This window comes from Anas platyrhynchos, chromosome Z (assembly GCF_047663525.1).
Source record: "Anas platyrhynchos isolate ZD024472 breed Pekin duck chromosome Z, IASCAAS_PekinDuck_T2T, whole genome shotgun sequence".
In the NCBI taxonomy this organism is placed as follows: domain Eukaryota; kingdom Metazoa; phylum Chordata; class Aves; order Anseriformes; family Anatidae; genus Anas; species Anas platyrhynchos.
Genome location: NC_092621.1, coordinates 82,082,938 through 82,099,749, shown reverse-complemented (window position 1 = coordinate 82,099,749; position 16,812 = coordinate 82,082,938). Strand labels below are relative to the sequence as shown.

At 42.4% G+C, this 16,812-nt stretch overlaps 1 long non-coding RNA gene across 1 annotated transcript; it reads left to right on the top strand.

The window, feature by feature from the left end:
* The first annotated feature begins 6,957 nt into the window (after nucleotides 1–6,957).
* Nucleotides 6,958–13,971, top strand: LOC140000827 (uncharacterized). Its single transcript, XR_011806051.1, has 4 exons — nucleotides 6,958–7,129; nucleotides 10,631–10,740; nucleotides 12,213–12,261; nucleotides 13,243–13,971. It is a non-coding gene; the product is annotated as an uncharacterized lncRNA (long non-coding RNA).
* The last annotated feature ends 2,841 nt before the right edge of the window (nucleotides 13,972–16,812 follow it).

The window sequence follows — 16,812 nt, the reverse complement described above, 5'->3', positions numbered from 1 at the left end:
GATTTAAAAAAAAATTATTAAGAGTATGCAGGCAGGTCAGGAAGCCCCTGTTCCTCCCTGCTGGTGTCTGGGGTCAGGCAGCCAGGCACAGAAGCTGCAGACACTTGGGCACGGCCTGGCTGGCGGAGGAATGTGATGTATAGCACACCTGCCATAGTCAGCAGAGTCCAGAACAGAGTTCACTGAGGACTTTCTGGTTTATTTATTTATTTTTAAGGCAGTGTTTTTACAACAAAACCACTTTCTGAAAATGATCTGTTTCGGTTTCATTTTTGTTAAGAAACGCTTTTGACAGAAAGTTTTGAAACTGTTAGATGCTTTTTGACACTTTGACATTTTATTTTTAATTAAAAAATCTCCCTTCAGTAATCCATGCAACCCCTTTACAGTATAAAAAATGCCTATACTAAAGTGGAATTTTTATTAACTTTCAAAAAGGGGAAAACTGGAGAATTTTCTCATATTTCAACTGTTGACTTGTTTGTTTTGTTACTTTTGTTCTTGCCTGTGAGGGTTTCCACTGAGATTTCACGTTTGACTGCGAGATCGTTAGGGATACCATTACTTTGAGTGACTATCCCTGATAACATCCACCTCTGACAATGCCAAGGTTACATTTATACTAATGAACGTGTCAAAGAGCGATACTTGGAGCACTAACAGATGCTTTAGACATATTGTTCATCTCCCGCCATTCTGATATGCTGTTCTGGAGGCTTCTCAGAAAAAGAAGAAAAAAAAAAGAAGGAAAGTAAAATTAGACCTTGTTATATCATTTCAGTATGTTCAGGCTGAACAGCTGCTTGCAGCAAAGAAATAAGGGCACTTGTGTGAACTGGCAGCTAATGGCAACTGCTGGTGGCTGAGGCGGTATTTCAATAAATACAGTGCTGTGACAGCCTGAGGCATCAGTCCATGTAGACTTCATAGGATGTTTTTCAGGCAGTAGACTGAACCTCTGCATCACCCTGTGTACTTCTTTCTCTCCTGGATGCTACCTGTGTCCTGCTGAGCTCTGCCACCATGTTGTGGGCCATGGCAGGCTGCTTGCTGACCCAGAGAGGTCAGGAGGAGAAGGTGGTGGTCCTCCAAGCATGAGGCCAGGAGGCTGCAGAAGGAGAGGAGGGAGGCATGGCTGTCTCGTGCCTTCTCAGCTAGGCAAAGGTTTAGGGAAACCCCTCTTTTCCTGACTGCTAACTCATCTGGGGGGCTTCCACAGGAAGGAGATTGAAGATTAAGGGTGTTGTGTTGAGATCTACCACGTGTACCCATCTGTCTTCCCAGTTGTTGTGCATGTCTCTGGATATCACTGATCCCCAGAGAAGCCTGCCCATACCCCTGTGTGTCTGTGTGGTGCACTGGCTTCTGCTCTGGGAGCAGGCGAAGTGAGGATGGGTTAAATGTCTGACATTTTGGGGCTTATCCCCAAGGTGGGAAGATTAAACATGAGCAAAATGAGCCCAGAAACCCCAAACACAAACGTTACCTTTCTCAGACCCCAAATGTTTGATAGATAGTTTCCAAGATATTTAGCCAGATTCTGCCACAGCCACCTTCTCTTAACCTTGCTTTCCTAAACAAAATGCGCATCTTCATGGGAAACAGATCTGCAAGATAGGATTTTCAAAATAATACGTATCAGTGCCTCTCTGGGCAAGTGGTTGTGCTGGTCCATTTACACAATAGTTTTACAGTACTGTTGTCTGCAGGGACAACAGCAGCTTGTCCTGAGATGTTGCGCGTACTTCCATTCAACATGACCTTAAATATTTTATCAGGGCTTAAAACACAGGACTCTATCCATTTACTTAGAGGTGCTGTTTTTTTTTTTTTTTTTTTTTTTTTTTTTTTTTTTTTTTCCCCTTTCTGTTCATTTATGGTTTTCACTCTCAGTTGCACAATAGCTTTATTTTTTGTAAGTTTCTGAAATATATATATATTTGTTTGTTTTGAAGCAAACAAAGAGCCAGAAAGGCAAACACTGAGATTGTTTTCTTGCTGTATTTCAGCTCTCAGCTCACCACCACGGGCTGGCTAACAGCAGCATAGTGCACGCACATCGCATCGCCTGCTTCCTGCCCAACGCAGAGCACTTCATGTGGGCGCAGCCCCCAAGCATGGCCGATTCGTTTTTCAGACCATACCTATATAAAGACAGAGCCGGTATGGGACAGAGGTGCTTTAAATCTCTCTCTGAAGAGAGCAGCTGCATATTTCTGCTAACCTCAGCGATCTGCTTGCAGAGGTTCAGCAAGCTGACACTGGAAGGAAAAAGCCCAGGCCTTCTGCTCCCCTCCAGGGACAAAAGGAGACGAGTCCTCCATGGCTTGCTCGCTGGCCATGCGCCTCCCCCTGCTCCCTGGGGTCTGAGGAGGGCAAGCGAAATGAAATCCCCAGCATGGTGGCAGACAGCCTTCCCCACCTCATGGGCCTCCTGCCACGGGAAGGGGGCTGCCTGCCATGACTGCTCCGCTAGGGTGCTGCAGACCTCCCTCACACATGGAGAAACGAGACCACCTGAAATTCACCCCCCTGAAAGCGCCAAGCACTCCTGAGGGCTGCTCCTTCTTCCTCCCCACCTTTCATGCCTGATATCAGGACCTCCCCTATGGTCACCCCCATTGGCAGCAGGCCACCCGCAGGATGAGTAGGGAGCAAAATGGCCTGTTCTCACCCAAAATGTGGAGAAGGTTTGTGGCTGTCTTGTGGTGGCTGTGGCACATACTCTAGGGCTTTAGCTTTTGCCTGTGTGCCTTTGGAAGAGTAGCTTGAAAAACGATGTGCATCTGTACATGCAGGATGGTGTTTGCAGGTTTTTGGGTGTGCAATCCGTGTTAAGGTATGTATCTGTGCTCAAGGAAACTCCTCATGAAACTGTGCTTTCAAATCTTCCTGCTTCCCCTTTGGTGCTTTACAGAGATGACCACAATGGAGCTCTAGAGTTTAAAGGTGAAACTTTAGCACATACCATGCTGTGGGGTGAGGTGAGGTGGGAATAGGGAGAATGGGGAGAGAGGGAAGGAAGGGTGGAAGTGGGACTGGCAGCTGGCTGGCCTCGCAGCCAGAAACAGCTCCTGGCCTCCTCAGCTGCTGCCTCAACCACAGCTGCTCCACGTGGACACTGAGTGTGTGTGTGTGTCACACAAGGCCTGAGCCAACAGTCATGGCATTGGCATGGTCAGGACCTTCAAGCTGTTTGGAATCCTAGATCTTTGTCTGTGTGTGCCTTTCTTCTCTGTTATTGATAATGTGTGATTTTGCCCCGTTCCTTCATCCCATCTGTCATGTAGTCCTGCTGGTGACACTGGTATGGAGGTGACAACCACGGTGGTTTCCCTCTTGGCTGTGCCTTTGCTGCCCTGCAGCACAGTGGGGAGATGAGTAAACGTACATGCTGGAGGTGTTGTGTTTGGGTGGTGTGGCTCCCACCATCTCCTGAAGCAACAAACAAGTTGGTCACTTCCAGCCCAGCACCTTCATCCCCATCCTGAAGCACAGGAGCTGGGTGCCAAGGCAGAATGCCTTCATCCCTTTGCTCCAGCACCCCAAGCCTGCATGCTTCTAGCAGAGTGGGGGCCTTGGGGCCTCTGAAGCGCTCTGCTGTCCCTCCCCAGCTTCATCACATCACCTCTGTATCTGGTGAAAAAGTAATCTGCTCAACTTTTCTTCTTTTTCCTGAGGATAGTCACAGTAAAAATAAGTCCGAGGCCACAGGAGGAGTCTGCTGCTGGAAGGAATGAGTCCTGCCGCCTTTGTGAATTATGTGTATGATCTTTTGATCTTGGTGGATTGGTATGGACAGGACAAGAGTTTCTATTGCTGTGTGTAAGAGGTAAAAAACAAAAAAAAACCAGCACCCCCCCCAACCCTGTGCACATTCAGAAAATGTATGGTGGATGTCTGTACATTTTAGAAATAAAGTTAATATTCCTGGATAGATTACACACAGCTTGAAATAAACAAACATCCCCAATAGCAATTTAGATATAATTGTCTCTCTCTCTCTCTCTCTTTTTTATTTTATTTTATTTTATTATTATTTTTTTTAACTTAGATTTATACAGTATTTACTGTAGAAAGACCAATAATGTCAAGAACGGTGGAAAAATATTTTTCATTAGGAAAAGACATACTGGAAATTTATTCCATCCCTGAACTCTGCGAACATGCTGGCAGTAAGTATAAAACAAAGCAAATACTCAGGTTGTGAAAAGTTGTTTTCTCTCTGTAACTTCCTGAATGTTACCCTAACTGGATTTTCAAATTGGTTTCTGTGGTCTGCAGCTATGCACAGCAGAAGAAATTGCAGGCATCTCTTAAACTGAAAGAGTATTTTTAGATGTTTTGTGGGCTGTGTATCAATTACTTTATAACATAGAGTTAGTAAGGAATGTATGAAATATATTTAGTGTCTTTTGAGAGTATTTTAAGAGCATTTGATTCTGACACATAGAATATAATTTACAGGGATGCAAGTTACATCATTATAAAATTATATATTGAGAAAACAACACCACCAAAAAAAAAAAAAGGGGGAAGAAAATCCTTTGAACCTTGACTTGAGGTATCCACCCTTGAAAGGAGTGGAAGTTTTCACTAAAGAGTCTTTGCTTTCTGTTCAAAGGAAGCTTTTAGAAAATTGTATAACCAGTGATTTTTCTGTAAATTATTGTTGTATCAGTGGTTATGCTAATGCCAGATGCATTACTGGACGACTGTTTCTTTAGCCTTAAAATATCTTGCGGACACCTTCCGGCTTTCTCGGCTTGCCCTGTCTCTTGGCTTGCATGGGGAGAGGAGGAAGGAGGAGAAGGGCTCCTCTTTTCTGTTGCACATTTAATTTTTTAAATTACATAAAAATGTCAAATACTTTGGTAAGAGGTTTTAAGATTTTTATTTTATTTATTTTTTATTTTTTAAATAACCAAACCAGAACTAATATGTGTTCCTGATATGAGTAACTGAGTGATCACACCCTGACTTTAATGTTTTTCCAAATGCCACTGCAGTGAATGGGTTGGAAGGAGGGAATTGTCTCTTCTCTTTTTAGCAGTGACTAGACACATCATTTGCATGGGGCTAGTGCTACCTTTCCACTGGAAGCATTAGAAAAGTTTCAGATGCTTTCCCCACCCGCCAAAGAATGGCTGGACAGGCTGGGAATAGAAACACCTCCTGCAAATTACATCAGCCTTGCCAACATTGCCAACATGGGCCGTGCACTTGAACCCCCGCAAAGCACCCAGGAGTTACTTTCCACCACAATCTCCGCTGCAGGCTTGCTCCCAGGAAGTCCAGAGTTGTTCAATGTCAAATTCAGGTACCTGATGGGCAGCAGAAGCTGGCCTTTGGGCCAGGCAGAGTATCCTCTGTTTCTGAAATTATTTGTAAGTAGGCCAATTAACTATCTTTATTTATTTCTTTTTCTCCACAGATTTGTTTTTTGTGTGTTACCATGACACTGGGGAGAACATGCCTGAACCCGACAGTGAAACCTGTCTGAAAGAATGGCAAAACTGATGTTCTGCCCCTTCTAAATGATGATGGGACACTATGAGTCTGGAAAGGCTGTCCTGTGAGAAGCAGGAAGGAGAATGTCTCTGCCCATCACCTGTTTATGGGACTTGGTCAGCAGGACCTGGTGATCTGCCCAGATCTCCTGGATTCCAGAGACTTGGTGATCAACTGTAGGACAGAGGTGTCCTCAATGGTGAGACAAGGGATTGTGGCCACATACAAACCCCATCCAAAATTTACACCTGTGCTTCCAGATTTAGCACCTGAGTGCTCAGGTGCCTATTTGCAGAGAGAATCGACCCTTTCATCCCACTTATGCAAATTCTGGGCAGATACACATTTTGCAGTCACCACTCAGACAATGAAGCTTTGGTAAAAAAGAATGTCTCTTGACGGAAAATTTTCCACCCAGATCTCAGGAGATGTCTAGTAGTGACTGCTTCTGGGTGGAAACAACTATTCTTAGATCCTTTTAAAATTTCTACTTTCAAAATGAGCCATAACATTTCAGATGTTAAAAAAAAAAAAATCGTCTCTTTAAAAGGCAGTTAGTATCTGTCAAACCTTGCTGTGTTTCCAGATTTCTTTTCTTCTAACCAGTGCAACTGACCCATCCCTTCTGTTGACTACTGAAGAAGCTGAAAATACCTGCAGCATTGTGAATTCCCTACCCTAAATTGTTTAATTTCCCCTATGGAGATGCCTTCTCAGCTGCAAGTAGCTGGGTCCAGCCTGGGGCAGAGCTGGGTAAAGCTTTGTCAGGCTCCTGTGCCATTGTCCAGTGATCCCGGCATGAGCCTGCTGTGGGATAAACCTAGAGCAATGTCCAACTGGCCAGGAGCCGTCTGGGCAATAAGCTTTACAAAGCTGGACTCCAAAACTGAGCTGACAAACCTATTGTGAGAGTGAGTATAATTAATGCTGCAAGGGGCTTGGATGCCCTAAAAGGATCATAATGCAGAGATCATATAAATATGACAGTAAACTGCTTGATCCCTGTCCTCTGTAAAACAAACAAAAAAGCCAGCATTGCACCCTGAATTGCTGGCATATATCAGCACTAGATTTTCTCTGATACAGTGAAGCACTGTAACATTTCTCATTGCAGATTCTGACCCCTGTACCATGACTCTCTTAAATGAAAATTGTATGATTTGACAGGATTCTTCCTTTGTGTCTCCAGAGTATGGCAAACAGGAGCCAAAGACCTTGTCTTTCTTTCATTCTTTCTTTCTTCCTTTCTTGCTTTCTTGATTTTCTTTCTTGCTTTCTTTTTCTTTCTTGGTTTCTTTCTTACTCTCTTGCTTGCTCTCTCTCTTGCTGTCTTTCTCTCTTTCTCTCTTTTTAAATTTAATTACAGGAGGTTCAAATGATTAATTTTCAAGTGAGGCTGACACTTCCTCTCTTAGCCTTCAGCAACATTGCTGTGTGTTTGTTTGGCAGTGGCCTTGAAGCAATTGTTAGAGGATCAACTGCAAGGGATAAAAACAGGAGACAAGCCCTACTTTCTATTACCTTACTTCTCACTTACTTGCCATGCTGCTTCATTACATCGTGACACATGCACACGAGTACCATCCCAACCTGCCCGGAAGAAACTCCTACAGTCAAGGTAAGTGGATCTCCAAACGAATTCCCTAAGTGCTGGGTTGCTTCCTCAGAAAAGCTGTTGTTGCTTCTTAGTATTTCTGCTGCATTTCCAGCTAACTTAGCAGCCTTTTCACTTGTGGCATCAGCTGTTCATCTTTACAGCAGAAATCTGGGGCTTAATATGAGGGCATCAGCAGAATTTTTCTCTGTGAAACTCTGAAGACACTTTCCTCCTCTTTCTGCCGTCACATTTTTAGGAGTTAACTGAGTATCTGGAGAGGTGAGAGAACAGAAACTTCATAGTTAGCAGCAGGAAAAGTGTCTCTATCAACAGGCCTGGCCTCATTCCAGGCGAAGAACAGAGGTCATTTAAGGAGAAAAGTGAAAATAAAAACAGAAATGTGGGAACTTCAAAGAGCTGTCCCTTTCTGAACAGTTTGAACAACTTATTTTCCAAGAGTGGAAATCTGAATGGTGAACTGAACTGAAAATTCACAGTTTAGGAGAAGTTGATCTGGTCTACCCAGAAGGCTGTTTTGTTTCTACTGCCATTACGTGTTTGGTCTCTCTTCTGAGTCTGCCAGCCAGACTGAAGAGTTAACCTCTTTCTAGCTCTGGTCTACATCACGTAGCAGTGCTGGTGGAAACGTACAGACTCTTTAAAGCCCATCTTCAGAAGAAGCGTTTCCAGACACAAAAAAAGTTTAACACAAAGGCAGACTCGTGACTTGGAGCAAGCAGGAGATAGCGAGAGATTTGTCATATGCTGAGTGTGACGGCTTGTTTAGCTGTTTAGTGTCATGGTTGGATTCATTGATCTCTAGCTAGATACATCACAAATAAAATGACAAGTGGTATACAGCAATGTTGGAAAAGATAAATATCATTTATTATCTCCACGAGGATCTATGCAAGAGCTAGTTTCACAAATATTCCCTTATCAGGATGCTAGATATGATCACTGTCATAAAGGAATTAGCTCAGGCATGACAATATTTCATGTTGAGACAGAATGCGTAAAGCTGTCTGGCTGGTGTTTTATTGGAAATGCATACACAACCACTTTTCTGTGTGCTTCCTACAACACATTAACTATGCTGAATTAAAGTACCACGACAACCCTAAATGTACTGAAATGTTGAGCAGTGGAAGTGTTTCCCCTTCTCCAAACAGTCCTGTTTTGCTCCAGAGAGGATGCATCTCCTCATGGGGATGCCCTCCTTACCCGAAGGAGCCAGGTCAGTGCTGGGACCAAATTTTGGGCCGCCTGATGCAGTTGTGGCCAGCTTCTTGGCTCCTGGTCCAGCTCCACCAGAGCCGAAACTCTGGAATGACTTTGGGAACACAGGGAGAGCAGCAACAGTGAGCCTCTGCCAGGACACGATGCAGTTGGGAAAGTTGTGTGATCTGGACGTTGCTTGGTGTGGAAGTGCTCCATCATGAAAAAAGTTTTTGTAAAATCAGACAGCGGTTGCTGGCAATGGAGCTGTCAGTAGCCTTGAGAGCTGACTGCATGAAAATAAAGCGTGTGCGTGACATGGCTTCACACAGATAAGGCAGGGAGAAGGTAAAAGCATAGAGGGGTTTGTAGATAGTCTAATGTTGAAGAGCCAATTTTCCATTTTTAGAGAGCTCACTGCTATCCACTGATTAGAAGAAAACGTTGAAAGAAAAAAAGAGAACAAGCGAGACAGGCAGGCAGGCAGAAAGAAGGTTGGATTAGAGGTTGGACTCGATGATCTTGAGGTCTCTTCCAACCTAGAAATTCTGTGTGTGAAGAAAAAAAAAAGATTTTTTTTTTTTTTTATTTTGGATTACTGTGTACACAAGTGCACAGGCATGATAGAAATGCAAGAGGTTACTGAAAGCATAATTTCTTAAAAATTGGAAGTGTGCTCTTGTGTGGGAAATAACAAAAGACATACTTCACATGTGAAAAAAATGCAAGAAATGGAAAGCATTTCATCACTTTCTGAGTGTTTGCAAGCACCTGGAGGAAGAGAGGAGCTAATAGACACTGAGAAATTTCTATAGGCATAATGGAGAATAGTGCAGCCAGAATGAGTGGAATACCAGCTTGCAAGCTTTTATTAACTTCAGCTGTATATGAACAATATACAGTTAAGAACACTGCAGAGAAGCTTTTGTTGTTGTTATTTTTGTTTCTTGAAATAATGGAATAAGAAGAAATCACAAACTTTATTTGATAAAGAATGAGGAGAACTGCTTACTCTTCGTGGTCATACATGCAGTGCAAGGACAAGAGTAAACTCAGTTGAAGGAGAGGTTAAAGATATCCAGGGAACAGAGAATATTTTGGCAGTATAGAAAACACACTTGAAAAATCTTCTAATGAATCGTGACCAGAGTTTCCTTTCATCTGTGCTAGAACTGGGAAGGGAACACTTCCCACTGTGCACTGGGGGCATTTTGGAAGAAATGGGTGCCAACTATTCTTCAACGACTGGCAAACCAGCAGAGTTATGGGTTGTGTCTTTTGGGGAAAAAAAAAAAAAATAGAGCTTACATTCCTTAATTTGACTTCATCGAAGGGGCTGTGCCTAACGCCTTGCTGCTGAGAGGGGCCCTAGGGGTGGACCCCATTGTCTCTGCATCTCTGGCACAGGGGATCTGGGCCTGGGGAACAGAGTTCGCATTTGTCCTTGGGCTGTTCACCGAGGGTATTGTTTTTAAACATGAAAGGATTGAAAATCACTTCAATTATTTAAAAAAACTTAATCACTTGTCTCTCTCTGTGATTCATTTCCATGTTTTCTCCTATCTTTTACCTTGTGCATTTAAGGCTTGTCATGACAGGTGCTGTCTCTTACTATATGTTTGTAGAATATGAAGGATAATGGGAAATTGCCTGGGTGGAACTCATGACATATTGCTAAACTAGATATAATGAATGAGTTTTAGTAATTATAGTAGATGGCAGAGAGCATCCAATTTTCACATATTGTCTGAGGAACTGTATTTGTTGTTGAAAGCATACCTCAATTTCTAAGCTGCTTCTCTGTTATTTCACTTTCCAACACTACCCAGCTTGGAATCTTCTGTAAATGTCACCTTGTGCCTACTTATTTTGCCTGGGTCTGTATTTCCACTTTTTATTGTCTGTCTTGCATCAACATTTTAATGCTGTAATTACGCATAAAAGCCTCTGCTGCCATTTCCGTGGACACGTGTGTTTTACCCTTAGCATGGACTGAAGTTATGGTGGCAGGTTGATTCCCAGTCACCTGCTGGTTAGGTGTGCAAACACAAACCCTATGATATGTTGCAGAAGACTGCACAGCCCCAAGCTGATGGTCACAATAGAGGGTAGATAAGTGTTGCTTCACCCATCCGTGCCAGAAATGTGGGGACTGCAGTGGATGGAAAGGAAGTGGTGGGTGGTAAGCTGGACATGAGTGCACCTTTGCAGCACTGAACACAAACTGTTCCCTGGGCTGCATCAACAGGAGTGTAACCAGCTGATGAGGGATGTGATTAGCCCACTCTATATGTCACTTCCTAGGACTCATGTGGAAAAAACTACCTGCTTGAGTGGGGAGATTGGATGGATGACCTCCAGAAGTCCCTGCGAACCCCAACTTTCTGTGATCCTGAGCCTCTATGAAGTCAAAGGTAGGGCGTGTGGTAGAAAGTAGGGTACGATAGGACAGCTCTTGCTCCATGATAAGTCAGTATTCAGTACAGACGCAAGCCGTGGCATTAAATAGCAGTATGTGTTGAATCTGGCCTGTGCCCCTTTACCCTCAAGGTGCTCTTACAGACTTATCCCAAATCTATGTGTGAATACGGAGAAAATGCTTGGATCAGCAGCATACTCTTGATGACTGCAAGAGCAGATTAAATTAAAATAATAAAATAGGTTTTGTACAACATTAATGCCGTAGGTGCTAGGGTGACAAATTGTCATATCAGGCAAAGAAAATACTACAGAAGGTTTATGCTTAAGAAAGTTTTGAAGCCATGGCAGAGCATATTACTCTGCTTCACGTCAGATCACAAAGTATGTCAGGACAGACTGTCATACCTTTGGATAGCCTCACGCGTTCCTGACGTGGAATCCGTTATACCAACCTATGCAAGTGAACACTTCTCTAAAGCCTTCTGAAGTGCCCAGTTTGTCCTAATATATGCATATTCCAGGTATTTAGGTTACAGCACACCAGCATCATCAGCCATGACTAATACATTCTTTACAGTGAGAAAAGCTTTACTAAGTACAGGCCTGGATAGCAAAGTGTTCCTGGAGTGAAGACATTTGAAAGACATTTTAATTCGGTGGCACCATGCAGAGGGCATTAATCTTTCTTGTGATTTCCTCTATTGTAACAAAGAAAAAGATTTTTAATGTGCAAACCTCGTTAAATCAATCATCCTTGGGAATTTAGATGCACAGTGTGATAAAGGCAACAACTTTCAATACCTAGAGGCAATTTTTTCCATATGTTTTGGATGATGGGATTTAGGAAAAATAAGCATTTTAATGGAATTTTGATCCTATTTAAGACAAAAAAAATAATTTAAAGATGTCCCACTTTAAGGTAAATAATATAAGTATACAGTTACTACAGTGAAATATCAACCTCTGTTGTGCAAACTCGCTTTTGGTGCATGGTCAGGCCAGTTTTGGAGATAATGATCTAAATTATTGATTATCTATTGCGGCAGCAGTATGATACAAAAACATGTCAAATATTGAAGGGAAAAGCTGGTTTCACAGACATCCTTGAATTTACTGAAAATTTAAGCAAGTCTTTGAGAAACTGAGTTTCTTCTGTTCTGGAGAGTTAGCAGTAATGAATCCGTACATCCAAACTGTTTGCAAACCTGGGATTCGGTTCTCTAGTCCGAGAAAGTAGAAGTGTAATACTATTTGAAAAAGTCAATGATTATGTCATTTTGCATCACAAAGAGATGGCTGACTATGACTAATCCTCGGGCGTTTGTCAAGCCTAGGCTTCCCACGGGAGAAGATTTTTACTAAGCGCCATAGCCTTTAGAGCAAACTAGGACATTTGATGTATTTCCACATGGATAACAGCATTACATGACATCTAAGTAAACTTACATTATCTATTAATTGACAGCTTAGATCTGCCTGGCTCAAGGGGAAGAGACAACTGTGTGAAGGCTGAGGTAAGGTTCGAGGACAAAATGTCAATTGTCACTGGGTTATATCTCATGAGACAACTAGCAGTCCAGCTTTGTAACCTGGATTTAGGCGTATATATCATGATCCTTTTCCATTCTCTCCTTTTGAAAAACATTTTTTTGCAAATGGTAAAGACCATGCATACTTAAACAAGAGGCTCTTATCTTTGTGTCTGTGTGTGTGTCAGTCTAATATTGATATAATTTTGGAAGATTTTAAGAGATGCTTAATGTATTTGCATAATCTGGTCCCATTAGACTAATCTGTGGCTCTGAACAATTATGCACTCCACTGTATAACAGAGGAGAGGCTCAGGAAGCTTTGCCACTCTCTACTATCTGTTTCCCTCCCTGAAACAAAGCACCTCAGCAACAATAACAAGAACCCGAAACCCCAAATGCCAGCAGAGAAATAAACTGCTTATACCTGATTTAAAATGCCTTAAGTAGGCTTGGTCAATGACTGAGGGTTTTTTGTTGTTGTTGTTGTTTGTTTGTTTATTTGTTTGTTTGTGTTTTTTTTTTTTTTTTGAGAAAATTTGGCCATTTTTAGCAATGCCTTTGTATGGAGTTAAAATTTAAACTTTGTACAACCTTTGTCTTCTGCATCTGTTTATCAAGAACTGTCTTAAGAGAGGTTGGTGTTAGAGCATGAAATGCAGTCTTCTTACAGAGCTCACAGCTCTCTATAGAACAGATAAACAAAAGAAATTAGATGAGAAGGCAGAAAAAAAATACCCCTGGCATTAGAATTCCTTTATAAAAATAAAAGTTGCCCTCCCTGATCTCGCTCAGTCTTTGTGTCTGGTGCTAGGTTGTCTCTGTGGTAAGTGAAACCTGCCCACCACTCCTGCTCTGACAGGGCTGTAAGCCTGGTATGGGAAAGAGAAAGGCTATTTAACCTGCTGTCCTCTAAATCTATAGACACTTGGTGAGTTAATGTAGCATTCATCAACCTTTGTCTAGCAGAAGAATGTGCATCATCTGCTTGGTCAGAAGGACTGGACACCGCGGGGATGGTGCAGCCGAAAGCAGCTCTCTGAACAACATCTACTGGAAAATTTGCTACCAGGAGCCTGGTGACACTGGTATGAGCATCTTCAAGTCCGAAAGCAGAGATGATTTGTGATGATGGAGCCTTCTGTGAAGGCATCAAGCCACCCTGCACTCGTGGAGATGGGGAGAAGAGCATGGACATGGGGAGTATCCATAAGACAGCTGACATGCTGGCTGTTCAAGCCCAAACTCACCTTCTGGCTAATTGCTTGCCTTAGGGACTTTATAAAAATAACACCTAGGCCAAGCATAAGAAAGTCATCTAGTCTCCTAATATGTCTAACAGTTAGGTATATTATTGCTGATTAACTGAAAAGCACTGTGTGCTATGGAACTGAAGATACTCCCTTAAATTTATTTTATGGAACCTTTTCTCTAAAAGAAATCAAAACCAAATTTGAATATCTTCCCTAGTACCTTGCCTGGTAGAAGCAGTATTGCAAATAATGGTAAATATTCCAGGCATTTCATAATGCACTGTACTTTGGGCTGACTGTACTTTGTGGCTCAGTTATTAAGTGTTGTAATGTTTAGGTTGGCTCCAGAGTGAGCTCTCTACCACATTTGTTATCAGGATACTGTAAATATAGTCTTTTTTCTCACATGACTTCTTTCCGTGTGTGTTTTACAGACTAGGAAATGCACTATTGCAAAATATCTGGGAGTTTAAAATCATTAAATAGATCATATATGCAGAATCTCAGATATTTCTGTCAAGCTTCTATCTGCAGAGGAGCTTGTTACTAAGAAAAGACAGATAAAGAACAACAGAAAATAATTAATATAATGAAGATGTGTGATGAAAACAGAGGCAATGGCCTTCTTAGTGAGACAAAGTCTAAGAGGACTACTGTAAGATGGATAAAAACGAGCTGTCACACAATAAGAGTGCTTTAAGAAAGCTCTGGGTCAATATTTTCAAACGTATATAATAAATTATTTACCGCCTACAAATCCATTTTTGGAAAATGCGTCGGGTATAAATTAAGTTTTCTGAATGCACTTTGTGGCCATTAAGGGTCGGACCCTGGCTTCTTCTAATACTAGAAATAAATAAGTCTGAAAATGTGAGAAGGTTTCAGACAGGAGCTGCCTGGCCCTGCTGATGGATGCGGACAGACCACACCTCACCTGCTGACAGCAAAATCCACTGGTGCAAGGGGTAGGTCGCTGTGGGACCAAGGCGCTCCTTCTGGCTCTGAAGATAACCGAAAGTGTTGGCTTTGGTGAACCCTGAGCAGAAAATTCATGGTCATGTTGGGAAATGACCATGGGAAAAAAAAAGAGTGGGGCAGGTACTTGGTGGGTGCCTGATGCAGCCCTGATCAGGGAGCTTTTGGGTAAACTGCGTGGGCTGAGGCTCTGTGCTGCTTTAAGTCCCTTCTTTCCCACTGACAAAATCACTTTTACAGAGACCTTGAAGATCCAGGGTCTCCATGCCTTGCCAAGAATGGGGTACAGGGTGCAGGGTGGGGACAGAGCTCCTCCTGGTAAAGGGAGCAGAAGCCAGAGAAAATGAGAGAGATCTGCAAATTTTTTTCTTTTTTTTTTCTTTTTTTTCTTTTTTTTCTTTTTTTCCCACCTGTACCCAGGAATGTTTTGTGGTGCCTCTGCTGTAATTTCCTGGCAGCTCTGTACATCAGCTGCTTTCCAAACCAGAGAGATGGGCGCACGACAAATACACACACACACGTGAATGTGCATGTATCCTCCCTTTCATGTGAGCCCACTGCCAGATTAGAGATCACTAATAGTACTTTAGAAGATGATAAATACCATGATAAGAAAATTAAAATAGCAAAATGGGTCTGGCTGCAAATTCACTATTCAGGTTTAGTAATTTGAAGATACTTTCAGCAAATCTTCCATTTTTCCAGCATTTAGAGGCCATTCTTAGCCTGAATTTCAGCACACATTAGTTTGGAGATGCTATTACTTTAATAACTGTGCATGTATGATTTTTTACTGAGTCGAATTATAATGTCTTGCAGACATGTAGGCAAAACAGCGGATTTTTTAGGATCTGAGAAAGTACAAGTTGTAAACATAGTGCAGTAAAAATGCCTTCTTCTCTGTTTCCCATTGGCTGTTTGTCAACTTGTTCCCTTCCCACACTCTCACAGCACTTGGTGTATCCCTCTGTCAGCCAGCGATCCTGGGATGCATGAGGTCTGGGCATTTCACGCAGCCCCTCTCATGCTGCAGCACAGACAAAGAAAAAGACAGAATGCTAATGAGGAAACAAATCTGCTAAATACTGCTGCACACCAGAGCATCCGAGCATTTGGTAGAAATTTATCATTGCAGGGAAAACAACAGATCAACCTTAAAACAAGTATGACGGAGGTAACAATTAAAGACAGATTCTACTTATTTATTTATTTCTGAAGAGAAACACTACTCTGAATTCCAGTTTGGGGCACAAGTTTGTTTCCCTTGAAATCATAGTCCTTAATCACACTTAGCTCACAGACAGCCTGTATACACTTTACAAGTTACTGCAAATATTCAGTATTGACTTTCCCATTTGTCCTTTTCCCAAGGAGAAAAACTGATGTGGAGATTGCTCTGTCAACTACCATGCTATTTCACTGGTTGTAGAAACACAGAGGAACATACTGAAAATAGTGAGTTATCAGGCACAAATGTTTTTCTGTTATTTTCCCTTGCCATGGTCTTATGGCATCAAATCCTGTCCCTCATGCGGAGGCGCCATGGAAGAGGAGTAAGGGAGTGTGATGTGGTCTGAGCAAGGGTAGAGGAGATGTGGATGTAGCCCCTTTCCTCAGAAGTCTTGCACCTTGCTTGCATGAAAGAGTTTGGGCAGAAAAGTATGAAATGCAAGTGAAAAGTATGAAATCCAGCATCTCAGCCATGCCCTGCATCCTTGCCTTCTCTGTCTGTGGGTACATAGGGACAGATACAGAGACTGCTCAGCCACCATATGAATACTGTGAGCAGTGTGTACACTCATTACTAATTTGAGGTGGCTTCTTTCTAATCACACAATTCCGACTGCAACTGGTGTTGTTGGCCGTGCCGGCACTGTTACAGGAGAATATTTTTGGTAGGACCTTCCTGATTTACTTAATTACCCAAGACTGCCCCATTTTGGATGTCTGAAATGATGTTTCCAGGGCAAATCTCAAAGACAACATAAAGACTGTCCTGAAGCCTCAAGCAGACTGTGTAATCTGAAGGGTTTGCTATAGACTGTATCAGCATGAACAACCGAACCTCTTGGTTTGAGATGGGACACAAATTCCTGGGGTTCACTGCATTTATTTTTTAGTTCTGAGACTCGCTCTGGGCACAAAAAAGAATCCCTGCAGCTGCTTAAGCTCTGTCAAGGTACCAGTTTCAGCACGGTTTACATGATTGGCATTGATTATCTGAGCTAATGCCTCCCTACTTTGCTGAAGCCGTTTACACCTGTCAGACATACTGCTTCTGGCATTCTGCTACAAAATACTTCCCGAA